This window comes from Anser cygnoides, chromosome 5 (assembly GCF_040182565.1).
Source record: "Anser cygnoides isolate HZ-2024a breed goose chromosome 5, Taihu_goose_T2T_genome, whole genome shotgun sequence".
NCBI classification, from domain to species: Eukaryota; Metazoa; Chordata; class Aves; order Anseriformes; family Anatidae; genus Anser; species Anser cygnoides.
The window spans coordinates 13,152,545-13,169,981 of NC_089877.1; the positions used below are offsets into that span (position 1 = coordinate 13,152,545).

The following is a 17,437-nucleotide window of genomic DNA, read 5'->3' on the forward strand; positions in this document are numbered from 1 at the left end:
ACGACTTCCAACTGCACAAACTAACACTTTCTGGGTACCTGATTTTTAAGTTATTTCTTGATGCACGTTTTTCTGCTTTAGGTAGCTCTGTCCCTTCAAGTGGAGTTCTGCCTTGTGTACATTTCATCTCTCCTGTTTGTGAACCAACAGTGTGATCAGGATCACCATTTTCTCCTCTTGCTTGGTATCTTTCATCTTTTTTTGGCTATCATCCCTTCTTTGTCTTCTTTTCTTCTTTGCCATACACACATATTAATTTATTGATATAGTAATATATTAAGACACTGTAGGAAGTATAATCTCCGTCTAGTAACCATTGCTACATGTTATGGTGTAACCCAGGCTGTTGAAAGATACTGCCAAATGTGATGAGCTTAATGACACTTAGCAGTATTTAAGACATAGTGTTTTGCCCTCATATCTTGACATGGTGCGTACTTGTTTCACAGCAAGAGTTCTCTGTTCCACAATCCCAGAAAGGGACATAATAAGATGAAGTGTTTATATATAATTTACAACTACAAATTGCTAGAAGTATATAAAAAAAAATCAGGTTTATAGCATGGCATCCCTGTCAGCTCTTGTTTTACTTGACAGCCTGAGCAAGAACAAGGGTTACACAAGCCCATTAAAATAGTAACAATATAGTGCTGGTTTGCACACAGACTTTTAACAAAATCTGTTTTGTAAAACTGATTATATTCGGCAGTTAACCTGCAAATGGATGCTGACTGGCAGGTAAAATGACTGAAATGGCTTTAATTTTTGTATGATTATAATCAGATCATGATCCATGTCAGCTTGTACCAGAAGAAGGGCAAAGATTTTAATTCACATTTTGCTTTGTTCTTGCTTGTGTCTGGACTGTTCAGGAACACAGGATTTTATGGGGACCAGGGAGACCACCGAATCTGCTTTGGTATCCTCACAACATCTCTTTGTATAACTTCTATTTTGAGATGATCCAGCTCTGTTTTAAAAGTAGGTAGTATTTTGATATTTTGATGTCTCTCTGCAAGAGACAAAATGGAGTTTGTGGCAGATATGTTTATGCAGAGTGGAATAATTGAATTAAAGGAAAAGTTATCTGTCTCATAAAGGTGTCAGAATGTACATCCTGAGTCTCCAGCACCCCTGGAAATTCAGCCAAAGTTGCAGAGGCAAATTCACCCACAAAGACAGACTTTGTGGATCTGGTCTTTCTGCATCTTCCTAGTGATGCAAATACAGTGTGGTGCTGTTCCTAGATGTTCTCGTTATTCTTCTTCCCACAATTACCAACCAAGGAACTGCTGTGTTTGTGCATGGATATGCACTATTTGCAAGAGCCATCTGTGGAAAACAAGCCGTATGTCTTTTGGAGAGGTGTGCATTCTTCCTGTTAAACCCAGCGTAGCCCCTTGAATTTTACAATCAATAGCTGCATATATATTTCAAGGAAAAATGCTTCTTCCTTTTATGTGGACCTCCTTAAAGTTCCCTCTGCATATTGCCTCATATAGGCAAATACAATCTTTTCTGTCTGTGAAGATGGAAAGACTTTCTACGATTAAAGATGATTTTTAGGCAATAAAGGTGAGGTCTTTACAAGTAGAAAAGGAGCGATCATGGTGTTTCTCCCAGAGTCTGGCATTTACTTATAACTAAGCGTAAATTGTCTGGCATTAGATCCTGTGACGATAGGTTTTTCCTCTATGTGGAAGTAGAACAGAATAGCTGTTGTGGGCTGTCTAGCATGCCTTGAATTTATCTCCTGCTTTCTTGTATACTGATTACCTGTTGCAGCACATGAAAATGATTTTATACCATACCACCATATAAGTTTTTGTCAGTGTTTGTGTTATTACATAACTTGGTCATGAATAATGTAACCAAGATAAACTTGGGGTAATGATACCCTAAATTCTAAACTGTTTTGTATTCTGTGTGTCAGGTGAAGTGTGAGGAACTCTCTGGGATTACGTAGCAATCAAGCAGTTAGTCAGACTGTAAACTTACTAGACTACTAGGCTGGGCATTTGCTTGTGTTTCAAATAGGCAATTAAAGGTATTTTATTTGATTAAATAATATGCATTTCCAAGTTTTGCCATGCCATGACTGTGAGGGCTGTCCTGTGATTTAGCAACAAATTGAAAAACAGGTTTATTCGGTAGTGTGGTGTTCCAGGTTGGCCAGAGGGAGGTGGTTAAGCTTAACATTACACAGCGAGGAGGAGGTCAGGCTCTGCTTACTCAGAAATGGATCGCTGTTGTTTTCCTTTCCCACCAAGACAAAAGGCCCGGCTAGGCCAGTGCTCCATTTCCAGTGCTGGCAAAACACAGATGCCTAGGGAAGAACGAGGAAAGCTGTTACAGTACTTCCCCTTATTATATTCCTGCACTCAGCCGTTTTCAGCCCTGGCACTTCGTGGGCTGCATGTGGTTTTGAGGTATGTCGTAACCCTTAGGAGACCTCTCCCTGAGCCCCTGTTGGCTTTCTCATCTGCAACATCTCTGTGGGAAGGAGTTGCACAGGCCCACCGCCTGTCCTGTGAAAGACACCTGGGTTTGCTTCGAACCAGGCTCCTGTCAGCTGCCTCTCTTTTCCTGACTGGAGAGGCCTGGCTAACTCAAATCCTTCTCTGCATGGGGATCATCCCTGTCACCTTTCAACATTACCGCTAAATTAGAGCCCTTTGCCCTTCAGTAACAAATTATTCAGTAGCTTTTTGAACAGTCAATCCCACAACTATTACATGAAAACATCTCTGTATATTCCTGTATACCGGTGTGTCTGATTCTGAACTGGTACAGTTCTGTAAGTGCTCATTTCAAAGATTTATCTGTTTGGATCACAGTCCCATTTGCTCTAGAATTTGTCTTTCTGTTTATTATCAGTGATGTAAATTTGATAGGTGTGTGGAGATTTTTACAACCTTTCCAGCCTTCTTTAAAAATAATTGAAATTTAAGTGTTCAAAACAATCTCTCTGCAGAATTAAGTGATAAAGAGAGGTTTGTAACACAAAGTAGAGCTGCACTTTTTTCTTTTTGAATCGAGGCCTGGTTTCCCACTGAATTTAGTTGACTATTACTGCTTTATTGTGAAGTAGTCATAGCAGTGATGAGGGTGGGCACACAACCTCTATAAATGAAGGATCCTTTAAATTGTGCGCATTTAGGAGGAACATCAAGTAGCTTTCAAAGTAAATATGAACCGAAACAAAGACTGTAAAATGAGCAAAGTGAAGCCAACCGAATGGTTTAGATAAGGAGTCTGCGGAAGAAACAGGAAGAGGTGTAGGCGTAGCCTGACGTTTTCCCTACTGTATTAAAAATCAGCATGCAGATTCTTCATCCAGGGAGCCACAGAAAGTCAAAGCTAAACCAAGCAAACTGCTTCAGCACTGGGCAGCGTGCCACCAGGCAAGGCTTGTTCCATCACGCCTGAAAACTGACAGCTAGAGCTCCAGGGAATAACAGCATTGCAGTCAGTGTTGCAACAATCCAGGCAGCAGCAAATGAGCCAACAAACAGGGCATGGAACCGGCACTACTTTGCTTTGCAGAGTTGGTCACAGTCTTATTGTGTGCACTCAGTACACAAATATTAACTCTGATCTACACCTGTGCACTTTTTCAATAGTTCGGTGAGTCATCCACAGCAATCACCCAATAAAGAGTTTGTTTACAAATTCTGAACAAGATAGCATTCAGCAGGAATCAACTCATAAAGCTGAGTTTTACTTTCAGACCTGTCATATGCCAAACTGGATTTCACATTAAAGATATTAAAGAACTTTGTCATTCATGGATGCCTCTGGAGTCAAATTTTCTGCCTTTCTGAAAGAGAAATTTGGCTTCTTTTTGGCCTAGTAAACTTCAGACAGAATATGGCAGCCTGAAGAATTAGCTGACATATTGTAGTTTCTGTTCATTCAGATGCCTGGAGGTCCAGTTTCAACCAGCTGATTTTATATAAGCGATGAAATCAAAGGTTGATCAGGGCTATAGACTCTCATAGTTCAGTAATTAAATGTCTGTAATGACTGAAAATGAAAGGGAGATGCTTGCTCTGGGAGGCAGGTTATTTGGTAACTGCTGGTGGCAGAACCTTCTTAGGCTCCTCTGTGAAGTAGGTAGTGTGCAATTCCTGTGCTGCTTAGAAATCTGAAAATATGTATCTGCTGCAGAAGCGGAGCAAGCGTGTTTCTTTACAATAGGTCTGTTAGTCTCAGCTTCACGGGGGACTGTAGAGCTCCCTGTGCTGTTTTCAGCAAGCACAAGGAGCGCCAGGAGGCTCAGGCAATCCACAGGACGTGCAGAGCGTGGTGTGTCAGGGGAAGCAGCTCCGTGGGGCTTGGAGCCATTCACGCTTGAGCGCTGGGATTATACTTACGTTGTTCTGTGTCCACGTTTCTAGCATTTTCCTTAAGAAAACTGGTAGCCAGGGAGTTTTCCCTTTGGGCACACAGAGCAGTGCTTTGGGAAGTGTGGCTTTGTGTTCTGTTTCAACTTCTAAACCGACTCAGTAGTAACTGAGGTCTGTTATGCAATGCCATCTGTGTAACAGCTAATACTTTTAACCGTTCACCCTGCAGGATCCCAGAGCATTTTCCAAAATAATATACAAGTGTCGTTTACTGAGCTCTGTATGGGGTTTATTAAATAAGTAACATCTTAATTTTACATACGAATAAATATGCCACCCATTCATTAAAACCTAAAGTCACAGCCTTTGTAGTGTGAGTCTCAGTGAGAACTGAAGGGAGTTGGCATTGCTGGACAGTATAAAATCTACTGAAATGACATTTGAACCAATGGACTTGTTATCAGTCAGGAAAAGTCCCCAGGAATAGGGTGTGTTGGGAAAGGGCAATGAAATTTTCTGATAAAAAAGTTCACCTGCATTCACTGAAGATGTGAACTTCTCAAACAAAATCTTCCAATACAATTAAAACCCTCCCAGGATAGCAATAAAAGAACGATTTTTTCCTGCCAACAGAGAAATAAAGCTTGGCAGTAACTTCTGACAAAAATCCAGTATCCAGTATTATTTATAAAGAACCTGTAGTGTCAGTACTTATTACATCCTGTTGCTGTCCTCCAAGAGCCACTGTCTGACGATCTCAGAGCTTTTATTGCAAATGTTGGCTCTCTTCCTTTGACACGGTTCTTATCTCGCCATTCTGCAGATGAGAGTGGGAGAAGGTAATGATGAACAGACTAATAAAGCTAATCACAGTTTACACAACAAATTGACAGTAGCACAGGAGAAACAAGGCGTCCTGATTCCAGTTCATCTGCTGTAGCTGCATTCATTTGTATTTGTAAGATATTTCTAGCACAGAGTTTACCTTGCCAGGTTAATGTGTTTAAGATCTGTCAGTTTTTGTGCAGCTGCATACTAGAGACATGGGTTGTTCTGCAGAACTACACTTCTATAGTGTAGCGTTGTGTACTTGCTCTCAGAGTAATAGAATTGTATTTTATGATTTATTTTGTACAAAATCTCAACAGTAGCCAAAACGAATGAATTGAAATTCTGGAGACAATAAGTAGAAGAGTGAACTGGAAAAAAGATACTAGGAGAAGAAATCTTGAACAATTCTCCAGTGTTGGTGAAGCTGGTAGGCCCACCTGCTGACTGGAGCAGCTGGTCTTACCAAAAGACAGGTTGCATGACTATCCCACACAATGAGCAAAGGCCACTTCACATACTTGTCTTCCTTGTAGGAAGGAGACTACCTAAGCTTTGAGTAACCAAACGGCTTGAAGGTTTCTCTTCACTAGCTGTCAGTGACCATTTCAGTCAACAGGAGATATTGGGTTCATGTGAGCTGGCATTTTGACACATTCGCAACTATTAAAATAGAGATTTGAAATGTTCTTATACATGCTTATGTTCTGATTAAGAATACTTAGGACTGTGTAACAGTTGCTGCTAGTGTCAACACCCCTCCCATTTCAAGAGGTGAAATGGTCAAAGGTTTCACGTGTTTTTATAGCTGTGTTGCTGGTGAGAGAGGGAGGTATGGCTGGCTGCCATGCAGGACTCAGAGAGAGCCATTGGCAGATGGGATGTTGCTGGCATCATTTGCTGAGATGGGAACAGAAACTGGTTTGCTCTTTCCGGGTACAGAGGGTGTTGGGTCGGTCTGAGGGCTGTGCTCCTTTCTTTCCAAGAGGTGCTGCTGGTCGGCTCCTAGGACTCTGTCTCTAGTGGCTTCTGCCTCTGAATCTGTTAGCTTTTTGACTGTGTTGTTGATACATCTGTAGTACGTAGAAATGTGTGCCTATATACTTCATAACAGTATTATTTATTTCTGAAACTGCATTATTTTATCTGTGCGAAGTTTCGTGTTACGCAGGTGTGAAAGAGAATAAAGAAGTAAAGCTTGTAGTAACTGTTAGAGGTTTGAAGTCAACTTGGGTAGTGACTGTCCTTTATGGAGTGGCTATAGAGATACAACTGAATGATTAAAACATGCTATATTAATGTTGTTGTTCCGAGATCCGAGTTGTCATTAACACACTTTTTACATATCAGTTTTTCACAGTTCCCTCACGTGGCACTCCTGTCTCTGTTGTCACATATAAACTTGGCTGAAGGATCAACAGGAAATAGAAACATCAAAAGGAAATAATAATTTGCTTTAAAATATGTTTGTAAAAGATTATATAAACTTTTCATCCTTGGTGTCTCCAATGATAGCGGAGTTAAGCTGTCTTCCACCCTGCCCTGGAGGCAACTTTTAGTTCAAACAAATAGCAAGTCTCACTTGAATGTGATATAAATAGATACACCGTGGACTGTGTAAGATTGCTTTGCTGAAGTAACCGTGATAAAAGGTAGTGTAAAATACACTGCTACCTACCAGGTGTTCTGTGGCCACCCTGCAAACGTAAATTCAGTTAGGTGGAATTTGTAATGAATTTTGGTTCACCTTTGCGGATGTAAGACTAGATAGATTCTATCTGGGCTTCTCCTTCGATCTGTCTACCACCTGCAGTATACAAGGGAAGAGAAGAGCACAAAAAGAGGCTTATCCATTTTGAGTCCTAATGAGAAAGGAATCCTCACTGACACACTGCATGCTGATGTGGCAGAGCTCTCAAATAAATAAATTGCTTTTCCCTAGATGCCCTTTGCCAACCAAAATGTTGTGCCACCATTTTAGATAAGGTGAATTTGGTGGTAAGCAGGTCCTAAACAGATCAGTGTCCTGCTTCTTTTGGTATTGCTAAAAGGCCTTGTGGCAAGCCTACCAGAAGAGAAAGACCACTTAAACAATATCATACAAACATGATTAAATACTTTAGCTAAGAACGATCAGACTTTTCAAAAAGTAACTGTAGATAAGCAAAACTGAAAGTGTTTCTGGTGGATTGGCAGAGATGCTATGAAGTCATCGCTTGGATTGATGTGAAAGGTTAGTGAGGAACATCAATTTCAGCCCCTCATATTATGTAACATAAGATTTTTCAAAGTTACAGGAGAGTTTAAATATATTTTTTTTGTAACTGCATTGAATCTTGGTTTTATTTTCATTCCTTAAGGCTAGAAGTAATTGATTATCAAAAGAATCCAGAGAAAACTAAGACATGAGATAGCCAGTTCCGAAAGCTGGTAACAGTGCAGCAACCACTCTTTGGTGGAAGCAAGTTGTGTAGCATTGCTGACAAAAGCTTGGTTTGTTCCCGCTGGCTGACACTTCCCTGGGTGCAGTGGGATACCACGGGAGTTTCTGCTGGTGGGAACGCTGGATGGTGCAAGTGCAACCTTGAACAACTCTGACATTTGGCAGAGAGCCACTGCAAAGGCAGAGTAGAGCGCTCACAATTGTCCTTCATTCCCTGCAAACTGATGTTTTGAACCAGCGAGAGTTTTTTTCCAGGCACAATGGAATTTAATAATTAAGAAATAAGGTCTTTTAAGAAAGAGATGCATCTCTCACTGTAGCAAGACCCATTCCCAGAGTTTTACCTCAGTTGCCTGGAAATATCTTGGCTCTGGGAATGCCCCTGTTCTTCTGAGAGCAGGGGGACAGAGCCGGTGCTGTCCTTGAGCAGGGCTGCGGCAGACGGAGAGCCCAGCTGCTGGGGTGGCTCCGTACTGCAGAATTGCCTGGTCTAGTTCCTGCTGTTAGAAGCGAAGGCTGCATTTCTTTTCTGGTAGATAATTTATGATTGCGTGGAGGTTATTTTACTTCAGGAGGTAAAGAAGTTGTACTTTATCCCTGTTTGTTAGCCACAGTCGTTGCTTTGTGCTGATGTTGCTAGAAACTGGACTGAAAGCCTGCTGGAGGCCCTGCATATAACTTTTAATTTCCAGGTAGGATACAGTATCTAGTTTATCTGGCACTTGCCAGGAGGTAGATCCCTTTTCCTTAAGGTACTTGCTAATGGAAAGAAAAACTGGTCATTCAAGTTACATGTGGGGCATGTGATTTGAGAATGGGCTGATAAGTAAATGGAACTGATAAATTCATTTTGCTTGCTTATTTGCTGCTTTCCCTTTTGCGCCAAGTACTGCTAGATGCAATAACAATGAAATGCCCAGGAGAAATTTAAGAACTATTTCAACTGTAGCCACTAATGTGATAATAAATGCACAGAACTTAGTCAAAAGCAAAATAAAGTAATCAAACCTAATGAAAGATTAATTGAATTGAAAATGCTTGTCCTGACAGGTTTCGGTTTACAGGCATATTTACATCCAGAACTCAGCAGAGCTTCACGTGACATGCTGGGCCAGTCCTATAGACCATCTTTCTGCGGCAGATCTTTGATTAGCTGATCCTTTGAAAGTGTGTGCATAAACCATTTGCAAAGACAGTGCTGAGAAGGAGGACAGCTGGGGTCATTATTTGGGTAGGTGATAGTATTTTCCTTGTAAACCACAGATAAAGTGTTCCACATCTCTCTTTCAGATTGTGAAATAGACCAGGCCGTTCTGGAGCTAAGTTTACCTCCACAGGAAGCCCATTGTTTGGAAAGCTGAGGGAGCACCGCACCCCTCTGTGCACACAGATGCAGATCTCTGATAAGCCCTGGTTCTCCAACAGGCGTGAATACCTAGAAATGATCTGATAATGCTATTGTTATAGCTCCGATATTGAAAATCCTATAAGAAATGATAAAGGTGTTTACAGGACTTTATTGGAGTAGGTAACTTGATCTGAGCGAGGAAGCAAATTAACAAGTAGGAATTACAATGTCCAGTCCAGTCAAAGGCAGGTCATCAATCTGGAATAAGTTACTGGAAGTGAGCAAGAATTGCAAATCCGAGGGCCAAGCTCTTCTTAAAGGAAAAGAGTGGCCTTTTGTACTTAGCCTACAAAAATACCGACAGTCTGGCAGCTTTGTATTTCTCTGTAGGTGAATACAAAATGCAAACTACCCGGAAGAAACATCGTTGCATACATAAGCATTCAAAAATAAATGCCACTTTCCCCTCGCCTCTGTTGGCAGAAATACGATCTAGGAAGATCTTCATGTAAAAATGTGCTGTTGATGAACAAGCATATCTCCTCTGCTTCACAGAGGAAAATAGTGTCTAGAAGATAGAGTTAATACAGCTTTATGTACTTCGGAGTTCATGCAGACACTAAACTCTTCTGAGTGTCATGCATTTGGTTATTATAAAATAAAAGTTGAACAAGGATTCCTTCAAATATTGTAGCAATTCACATCTTAGTAATACCACATTTACATATTTAAGTCTTGTAATCACTGATCAGCTCTAGTAATGCTGCTTTGCCTGGTCATTTACACTGCAAAAATGACGAGTTCGTCTGTAAGGATGTGTTAGCTTTTCATGAGTCAGAGATTCATGGAGACTACCTGAAACATGAGTGTGAAGACTTCTTTCTTCTAGTCTCCATACACACCTAGACCAGCAATTCAGTTTCAGCTGAAATAGTAGATCGTATACAATACGTTCTGCATTTTGGGGAAATTTGGTTGGAAAAGATAGTTGCAAAACTCTACTTTTGGTTGGGATAGAGTTAATTTTCTTCATAGCAGCCTGTACAGTGTTATGCTTTAGATTTGTGACGAAAACAGTGTTGATAACAGAGTGGTGTTGTAGTTGTTGCTGAGCAGTGCTTGCACAGCTCAGCTTCTTGTGCAGCCCTGCCAGCGAGCAGGCTGGGGGTGCACAGGGAGCTGGGAGGGGACACAGTGGGGACAGCTGCCCCCAACTGACCGCAGGGGTATCCCAAACCATATGACCCCATGCTTGTCAATAAAAGCTGGGGGAGAGTTTGCCAGGGCTGCTGTTACTCAGGGGCTGGCTGGGCATCGGTCTGCTGGTGGTGAGCAGTTCCTTTTTGTTGCACTTGTGTTTTTTTTCTTGGTTGTGTGTGTTTTTATTTATTTATTTATTATATTTAATTGTATTTTTTTCTTATTAAACCGTCTTTCTCTCAACCCAGGAATTTTCTAACTTTTGCTCTTCTAATTCTCTTTCCCCATCCCGCTGGAAGTCAATGAGCAAGCAGCTGTGTGGTGCTTAGCTGCCTACCAGGATTAAACCACAACAAACGATTTGTTTATATGTTACTCCTGAGTATTCACTTTCTGCAAAAAATCTGATTTTAAAAATATATGTGCTCCCTTTGCTCCTTATACAAATAGCTTGGCTACATAAAAGTAGTTTTTTAGAGTAAAAGTTGAAGTCACATTCTTTTCAGCAGAGTAATCCTGACAGATTTGAAATTCTTATTCCAAAGCTTAAGGCACTCCAAAAAAAAAAAAAAAAGAGAGAAAAAGAATTTAAAAAAACTCAGAGCGGGATCTTAAAGTGGGAAGTGTTGGGCAGACTTCAAGTGGCAGTGTTCACACCGCTGCCAGCCCAGCTTGGAGTGCAAGTAGCATGGTTGAGCTTTAATCTTGAAGCAGCTCTTACTGTGCATGAGATGATCCAAAACACTTTATAAGTATTTTGTATTTTAATTGCTCATCTGCATGGAACAACTGATTAAATTCATATAGCTGTTATTTATGGCTCTATTCTAAAAAATGCACGTACAGAAGCTCCTTTTGTCTTTGCATTTACAGTCCCGCCTCTCCAATATTATGAGCAGATCGTCTCTGTTCTGCTGGGACGCACAGGCTGCTGCTGTGATGGTAGATCTGTCCCTGGTTCATTCACTCAGAAAAGATACCACTCTACAGCAGTTTTTCCACATAGCCACAGGCACCTTCGATCTTTATTGAGCATCCACAATACGATTGTATCATTATGTGACCGGCGCAGCTCATTTTAATAGTGTTCGTACTTCTCTCCTTTTGACCTTTAAGTCTTGGCTTGCTGTAAAACCAGTGTATCGTCAGAAACAAAGTTGTATGCCGCAGAACTTGTCGGAATTCGAAGTAAAGTGTTGTAAAAGTGGAAGTGTCAAGAAAGATCAAGTTTACACTGATTTCTATAAACAATTTATTCAAACGCTTTGGATACAGATAAACATTCCTTGTGCAATATTTGTTATGGTTTCACCTGCTTTAAGCTGGAAACCAAAAGTGTTTTGATAAATGGGATAGAAAGGTTTGTTGAGTTGATCTGCAGCTGCAAGTTCTTCTGTAAGTTATGCTAGAGTGCTTATATCTTGCAACAGCAATACTTCTTCGTAATTCTATCCCCCCCTTTTTTTTTTTCCACAGCGGAGGAAGCATTACCTTGTACTGCACTTACTGTGACTGGCTATACCTGATGGCATTTCCTGGAATATAAGAAATACGGATTTTGGTGATTCACTTTCATTGATGTGGACGTAAGTCAGAGTTAAATTGTTAAAAAAACCTTCTTATAACATTACTAACTCACATTTTATTCAATTACTTGAAATTCTGTTTTATCTGAAACTGAGATTTCAACAAGCACAAGATCAAATTTTAAGTCTGTGGAGAAAGCAAGAAAACTTCTGAGGGCTAGAAAAAGATATTTGAGGGACCCCTTAAAACATTCTTTAGAATAATAATAATAAAAAAGATATCATTTTTTTACATTAAACAGTGGGTAGTATTCTTAGGCAATTTAAAGAAATCATGTATTTAACTTTGTCAGTTTCTGTAATCTCCCTGCTGATAGTGGCTTGACCTTCCCTTAAATCCCAGTGGCACAAAACTGGACATCTTTGTGGGTGAAGTATTTGCAAGGTATATTGTAATAAATAAAAGGTGTACAGAAAGGCAAAGGTAACAAAAAAAAAAAAAAAGGAAAGAAAGAAAACCACAGAATTGACACTTAATGAATATTTCCAAATCAATTCCAGAAATATTTTTTAAAAAGCTTTCTAGCACTGGTGATTCTTGCTTTCAAGCTTACTTCTAGCACTATGATAGCTAACAACTTAATTTGCTTCTAAAGATTTTGAGGCCATCATACAGCTCAAAGGGATAAGGATTTAAAAACTTAGGTATTTTTATAGGAGTTGGTGGTATCCACTTGGACTCCTTTACCACACTAGGGTCTGTAGGTAGTGAAGAGCTGGAGACAGCTAACACAGGGAGAGAAACACTTCACACAAGTAGAAAGTCTGTATCCTCTGAGCATTGACTGGGGACTTCAGATTGTCTCTGTGTGTTTGGGGGGCAAAGTTAAACATCTTTACATTTAGCCTTAAGATGCTACTCAGTAACTTCTGAGACAGGTGGCAGGATGTCTCACTGAAGTGAAACTAGGGTCGCCCTGCTGAGCTTCCACCTGCTACGTGAATGCACTTTCTTGCCAAATGAAGGGAGATACTGCCTTGATGCCAACAGATTGTGAGTCTGTATCAGTTAAAGGTAATGTATTAAGATTGTGAGGTTAAGAACTAGAAAATGTGCACTGGGCAACAAAACCTAGAAGCCTCTATCTTAAAACTGCAGAATTGCTTAACATGATTTGTTTCCTAATCATAAGCATGAAAAAGTGGCACAGGTTCTAGTGTAAAATATCCCTTCTCAGATACTTAAACTTTTCCTGAACTGGTAATTTGATTCTTAATTACAATTTCCCCACTGGGCTTTTTTTTTTTTTTTTTTTTTTTTTTTTGGGGGGTGGGGTGAGAGAAGGCTCTAGGGAAATGTAGGAATATTAACATTAAGGCAGCTTTTTTTTTTTTTTTATGGAGATCAGAGAATTAACTTTGGAGATGATCACAGAGCTGGTTGCATAAAGGGGCTTGGATGTTGTGCCAAGTTGTGGTCTATTTGCAATATATGGCAGAGGAGACAGCTGGAGATGGGTCTCTCGTATCTTCGGTGAATGCTCTAGCACTGGGCCATTGGATGGCACATAGCTTCACTGACGCTGCAGTGAAAGTAGCCACAGTCTTGATGCTGCTTGGAGAATCCACATGTCCATGTGCTGCAGCCTCCTTTATCTGTGCAACTCAGTGTGAAATAGACATGAGTTAGAAAAGAATGAAACATTTCTGGGGATGTTCAGGGAACATAAGTGATGAAAATGTAAGTGCTTTTAGACTTCAGAAACATATGTGGTTAGTCATTTATGATTTCACTTTTGCCTAAATTTCACTTTAATCTTTGATTTCAAATTCGTATTCTTGGCTTAGGCTTCTGCAGTCAGGAACTTAGACTAAAGCACTTGATTTTATTTATTTATTCGTTTATTTTTTGCATGAGGACAGCCTCAACGTAAATGTCTCTCCAGATTTGGGTAGACTATATGATATATAAAAATCCTGACCCTCCCCCACACAACAGATTTTATTGGACTCGTTACTGAATTTGATAACAGATAAAATCTGTATTGTTGATGTCCCTCCAGTCCCTCTAAGCATTCCAGTGCTATTTGGTGAATGGAAAATAGTCGTGCAGCTCCACCAAGTCTGTGCAGAAATAAAAACCCTACCAGTATTACTAGAAATCCTGTTAGCTCAAGTACCTGAAGCTTTTGCTGTAGATTTAAAAATCACAGATCCAACCATTACTGACATTTTCTTAAGGAAAAAATGTCATTTAATTCTCATTAAAATTTCCATTAAAAAATTATGCTCAGTGCAAAGGGTAGATATGAATAAGGACAGATTGTGTAATAAGGAAAGCTGTGACAAGTTTTTGTGCTTATGACACTGATCGACATCAGTCAAGTCACTTAAAAGAGTCTTCAGAAATGGATATTCGTTGTCTCTGGGGGCTATACGATTCTCAGAGAATTTGAAGAACTAGAGCTCAAATTTTTTGAATATGCCCATCAACAACACCTTCAAATAACTCAATGAGGAGAAAGTCTTTCTATGCTAAACCATTACTATGAAGACAATCAAGAGTATCAGAGTATCCCTAAACTAAGGCTCTGACCCTGTGCCACCTGATGAAGGAGCTGTTGTTGGAGTCTCAGGTGAGATTCCACACTTAATGATTTTTTGTGGCGAAAAGAATTCAACTACTGGCCTTTTAGTCTGGTTTGGGAAATGTACTTCTAAATGTACATACCTGCTGCAGTTAGCGTTTGTAAAAAGTTAGCACTTTGTAAGAACATTTTCATCAGTTAGCTTTTCATCTCTCAGTCCTCATTTCATTTCATTTCTCTCATTATGTCATGGCTTAGCACTGCTGAGGTCACCAATTCCATCACCTCAAAATAAAAATGAGGCTTACAGCAGTAGCTGCTAAAGCATGGTTAGAACTAGAATACAAATAGAAATAACTCCTGACTGCATATGTTATGGGCACATTGATGACATTTCATCCACTGGTATCTCTAGTGGATACCGAGTCAATCCTAGTACTATATTGTGTTCTTTGGTTTAAGATAGCATGCCTATAGCACAGAATATAAGAGACTTGCAAGCAGATAAACCAGCAGTAGTAGTATCATTATCACATTAAGTAATCATTTGAAATGCATTTAATTTCACACCATAGTAAGTACTGCTGAAACCACCACAGGCATATTAATGAAATAGCCCATTTATTTCAGCCTTGATTTTCTGCCAGTTTGTGGACATTGTATCTCAGAAGCACTCACATGGAATGTACCCTAATCTTTTGTGGGTTAGGGGCCAGATTTATTTATGTCTATAAAATAGTAATTTCCTACTAGACAGACAAGACCTATTAGGAGAAGCTCTTCAGTTTTCAGATGTCTCCCTGGACAATTTTCTTTTCGTCCAGAATCTTCCTTTAGGTGAGATCCTCCAAGCAAAGGCAGTCTGTGGTTAAATGGGTCCTTTGGAAAACTGTGCTTTAGTTTCTGGATTATCTTGATGCAACTGCCTTCCCTTACCTGCACTGCATGCACTTTTGGCCTTTCTGCATGTATTTAGACTTTTCAAATGTTTTTGAGTTGTTGCACTGTTTTTGTTGTTGTTGTTGTTTTTTCTTTGAAGGGGTGGTAGGTTAACAAGTTTAAGTTTGTTAATGATAGTTCAGTTTTTCTTTTTTTCATTATGCATGTATTAGTAGTTTACTGATGGATCTACATCACCTCCGTAAGCTCTTTTGAAGCAGCAAGCTGTTCGCTCTTTTAACTGTTTAAACCATTCTATTTGACCCAGTGGGTTTTGGAATCCAAGTCCTTGACTGCAGGCATTACTGCAATATAATTGTTAGTTATTATACTAATAACTATCACAGTAATAGGGACTAGCAGCAGCAACTCAATATTTGAGAGCCATTGGCAATCTGCTTACTGTTTCAATTTCTAAACTAATCTCTTGTATCATCAGTTAGGAATTAAAACCTAAGGGAAAAGAGATACATTCATTAGTTTTGCATTTCCAGACCTCTCTGGAAGGTTACTGCGGGAAGAGAACTTTATAATTCTTCTTTCTGTCCCCCAAACAATGCTTGCAGCGACTGTGACCTGAGCTCCACATGAGCAGGCAACTGGCCCCTGCCACGCAAAGTCAAAAGAGGAAAACCGGGGCCAGTTCCATAGGTCTTATAAGCACGTTTGTGAATGTTTATTAATATTGGAGGAAAAAAATTAGGGTTCACGTGGAACAAGCTGGAGAAGACGTGTGAACAAACACATGGTAGAGTGCCGGTGTGCAGGATGGCTCTTCTGAGACTGGGAGGGCTTCTAAGGAGGGTGTGATACAAAGATGCATCCCTGCCAGCTCTGGCTTTTACACAAACCGGGGAGCTCCGAAACAAGCTCCTGCTGCCTTCCCACCTCTGCCACCTCATCTCCCGGGAACATGAGACGCTTGGGCTGCACGTTACCAACTTCGGAAAGGCGCCCGGTTTCCACAGCTGAACGCAGTGAATCAGGTTGCGGCGTTAAACGCCCTGAAATGCGGCGTCTGCCTGAGCTCAGCGGGCTTTATGTGCGCTGAGGAAACGTTTCGGGGCGCCGGGCCGGGGCAGGACCGGGCCGGGTGACCGCCACAGGGGCCCGGCGAGCTCCGCCCGGGGCTGGCGGGGACCCGGCCGCGGCGTGAGGCGCTCGCTCCGCAGTTCCCCTTCCGAGCGCCTCATTTCCTCGCCACGTCCCCCGCAGGAAGCGGGGCGGCAGCGGCGGGGCCGGGAGCCGCAGCCCCTCACACACACACACCGGGGTCGGGCGGGGGGGGGGCGGCGTGCGTGTGGTGATGCCGCGCGGGCGCCGCCCGTTGGGGTGGGGGCACGCGGAGATGCGCGGGGAGGGGGGGGGCCTGGATGCTCCCCTCGAGGCGCATGCGCGCTCCCCGCGCTCCATGACGAGAGCGCTGGGGCAGCAGCGGGAGGCCGGCTCGCGCTCCCATAGGCCGCCTTCCCTCTCTTCCCCCCCCCCCCCTCCCTCCCCCCCCGGCTCCTTTACCCTGGCGGGGGCGCGCGCGCGAGCCGTCGGTCGCGCGCGCCGCCGCCGCACGCCCCGCTGCCTTCGCTGTCAGGCGCGGGCGCTGCCCGCCCTCGGCTCGCGCGCGCGCTGTCAGCGTCTCGCGCCCCGTCTCGCAGTCCGGCGGCGGCTGGGGCTGGGGCTGGGGCTGGGGCTGCGCGGCGGCTCGGGGCTGCGCGCTTCCGTCTCCGCGCCCCGCTGCCCCCCTTCCCCACCCCCTGCCCGCCCCCCATCCTCCTCCTCCTCCTCCTCCTCGCCCCGGCGTCTCTCCGCAGCCTCGGCCCCGGCAGCGGCGTCGGCCCTCGGGTAAGGGGATGCGGGGGTCGGGGGCGCGAGCGGGGGAGGCGGGCGCCGAGCCCCCGGGCCTGGCGCCGCCGCTGCTCAGCAACAGCCGCCGGGAAGGGGGGGGGGGGGCGGCCCCAGCCCCGAGCCCGGCTCCCGCACCTGAGCAAGGGGCCCGGGCCGCCGGGCGGAGCGGGGAGGCCGGGGCCGGGCCCCGGGGGGAGCCCGGCGGGGAGCGGGGGGGCGATGGGCGGCCTCCGGTCCCCTCATCCCCGGAGCCGCGGCCGCCTGAGGGGAGCTGCTCGGCTGCTGGCGGCGGGGCCGCGCCTCACGGCCCGGGCCGCTCGGGGAAGTGCGGGGTGCGGAGCCGGCGGGTGCTGCTCGCGGCTCTCCCCGACCTG

General features: G+C 43.0%; 1 protein-coding gene across 4 annotated transcripts in view; it reads left to right on the forward strand.

Annotated features, from left to right (window-relative positions):
- Nucleotides 1–17,437, forward strand: part of FUT8 (fucosyltransferase 8) — a 110,581-nt gene that overhangs the window by 2,303 nt on the left and 90,841 nt on the right. For 2 of the 4 annotated variants that reach the window (XM_013193658.3, XM_048057098.2), the window contains exon 2: nt 11,645–11,754. The gene's annotated coding sequence lies outside the window, so the exon portion shown is untranslated. Of the gene's footprint in view, nt 1–11,644; nt 11,755–16,792; nt 17,061–17,437 lie in introns of those variants that run through there. The other 2 variants (XM_066997656.1, XM_066997657.1) reach the window with 1 other exon arrangement.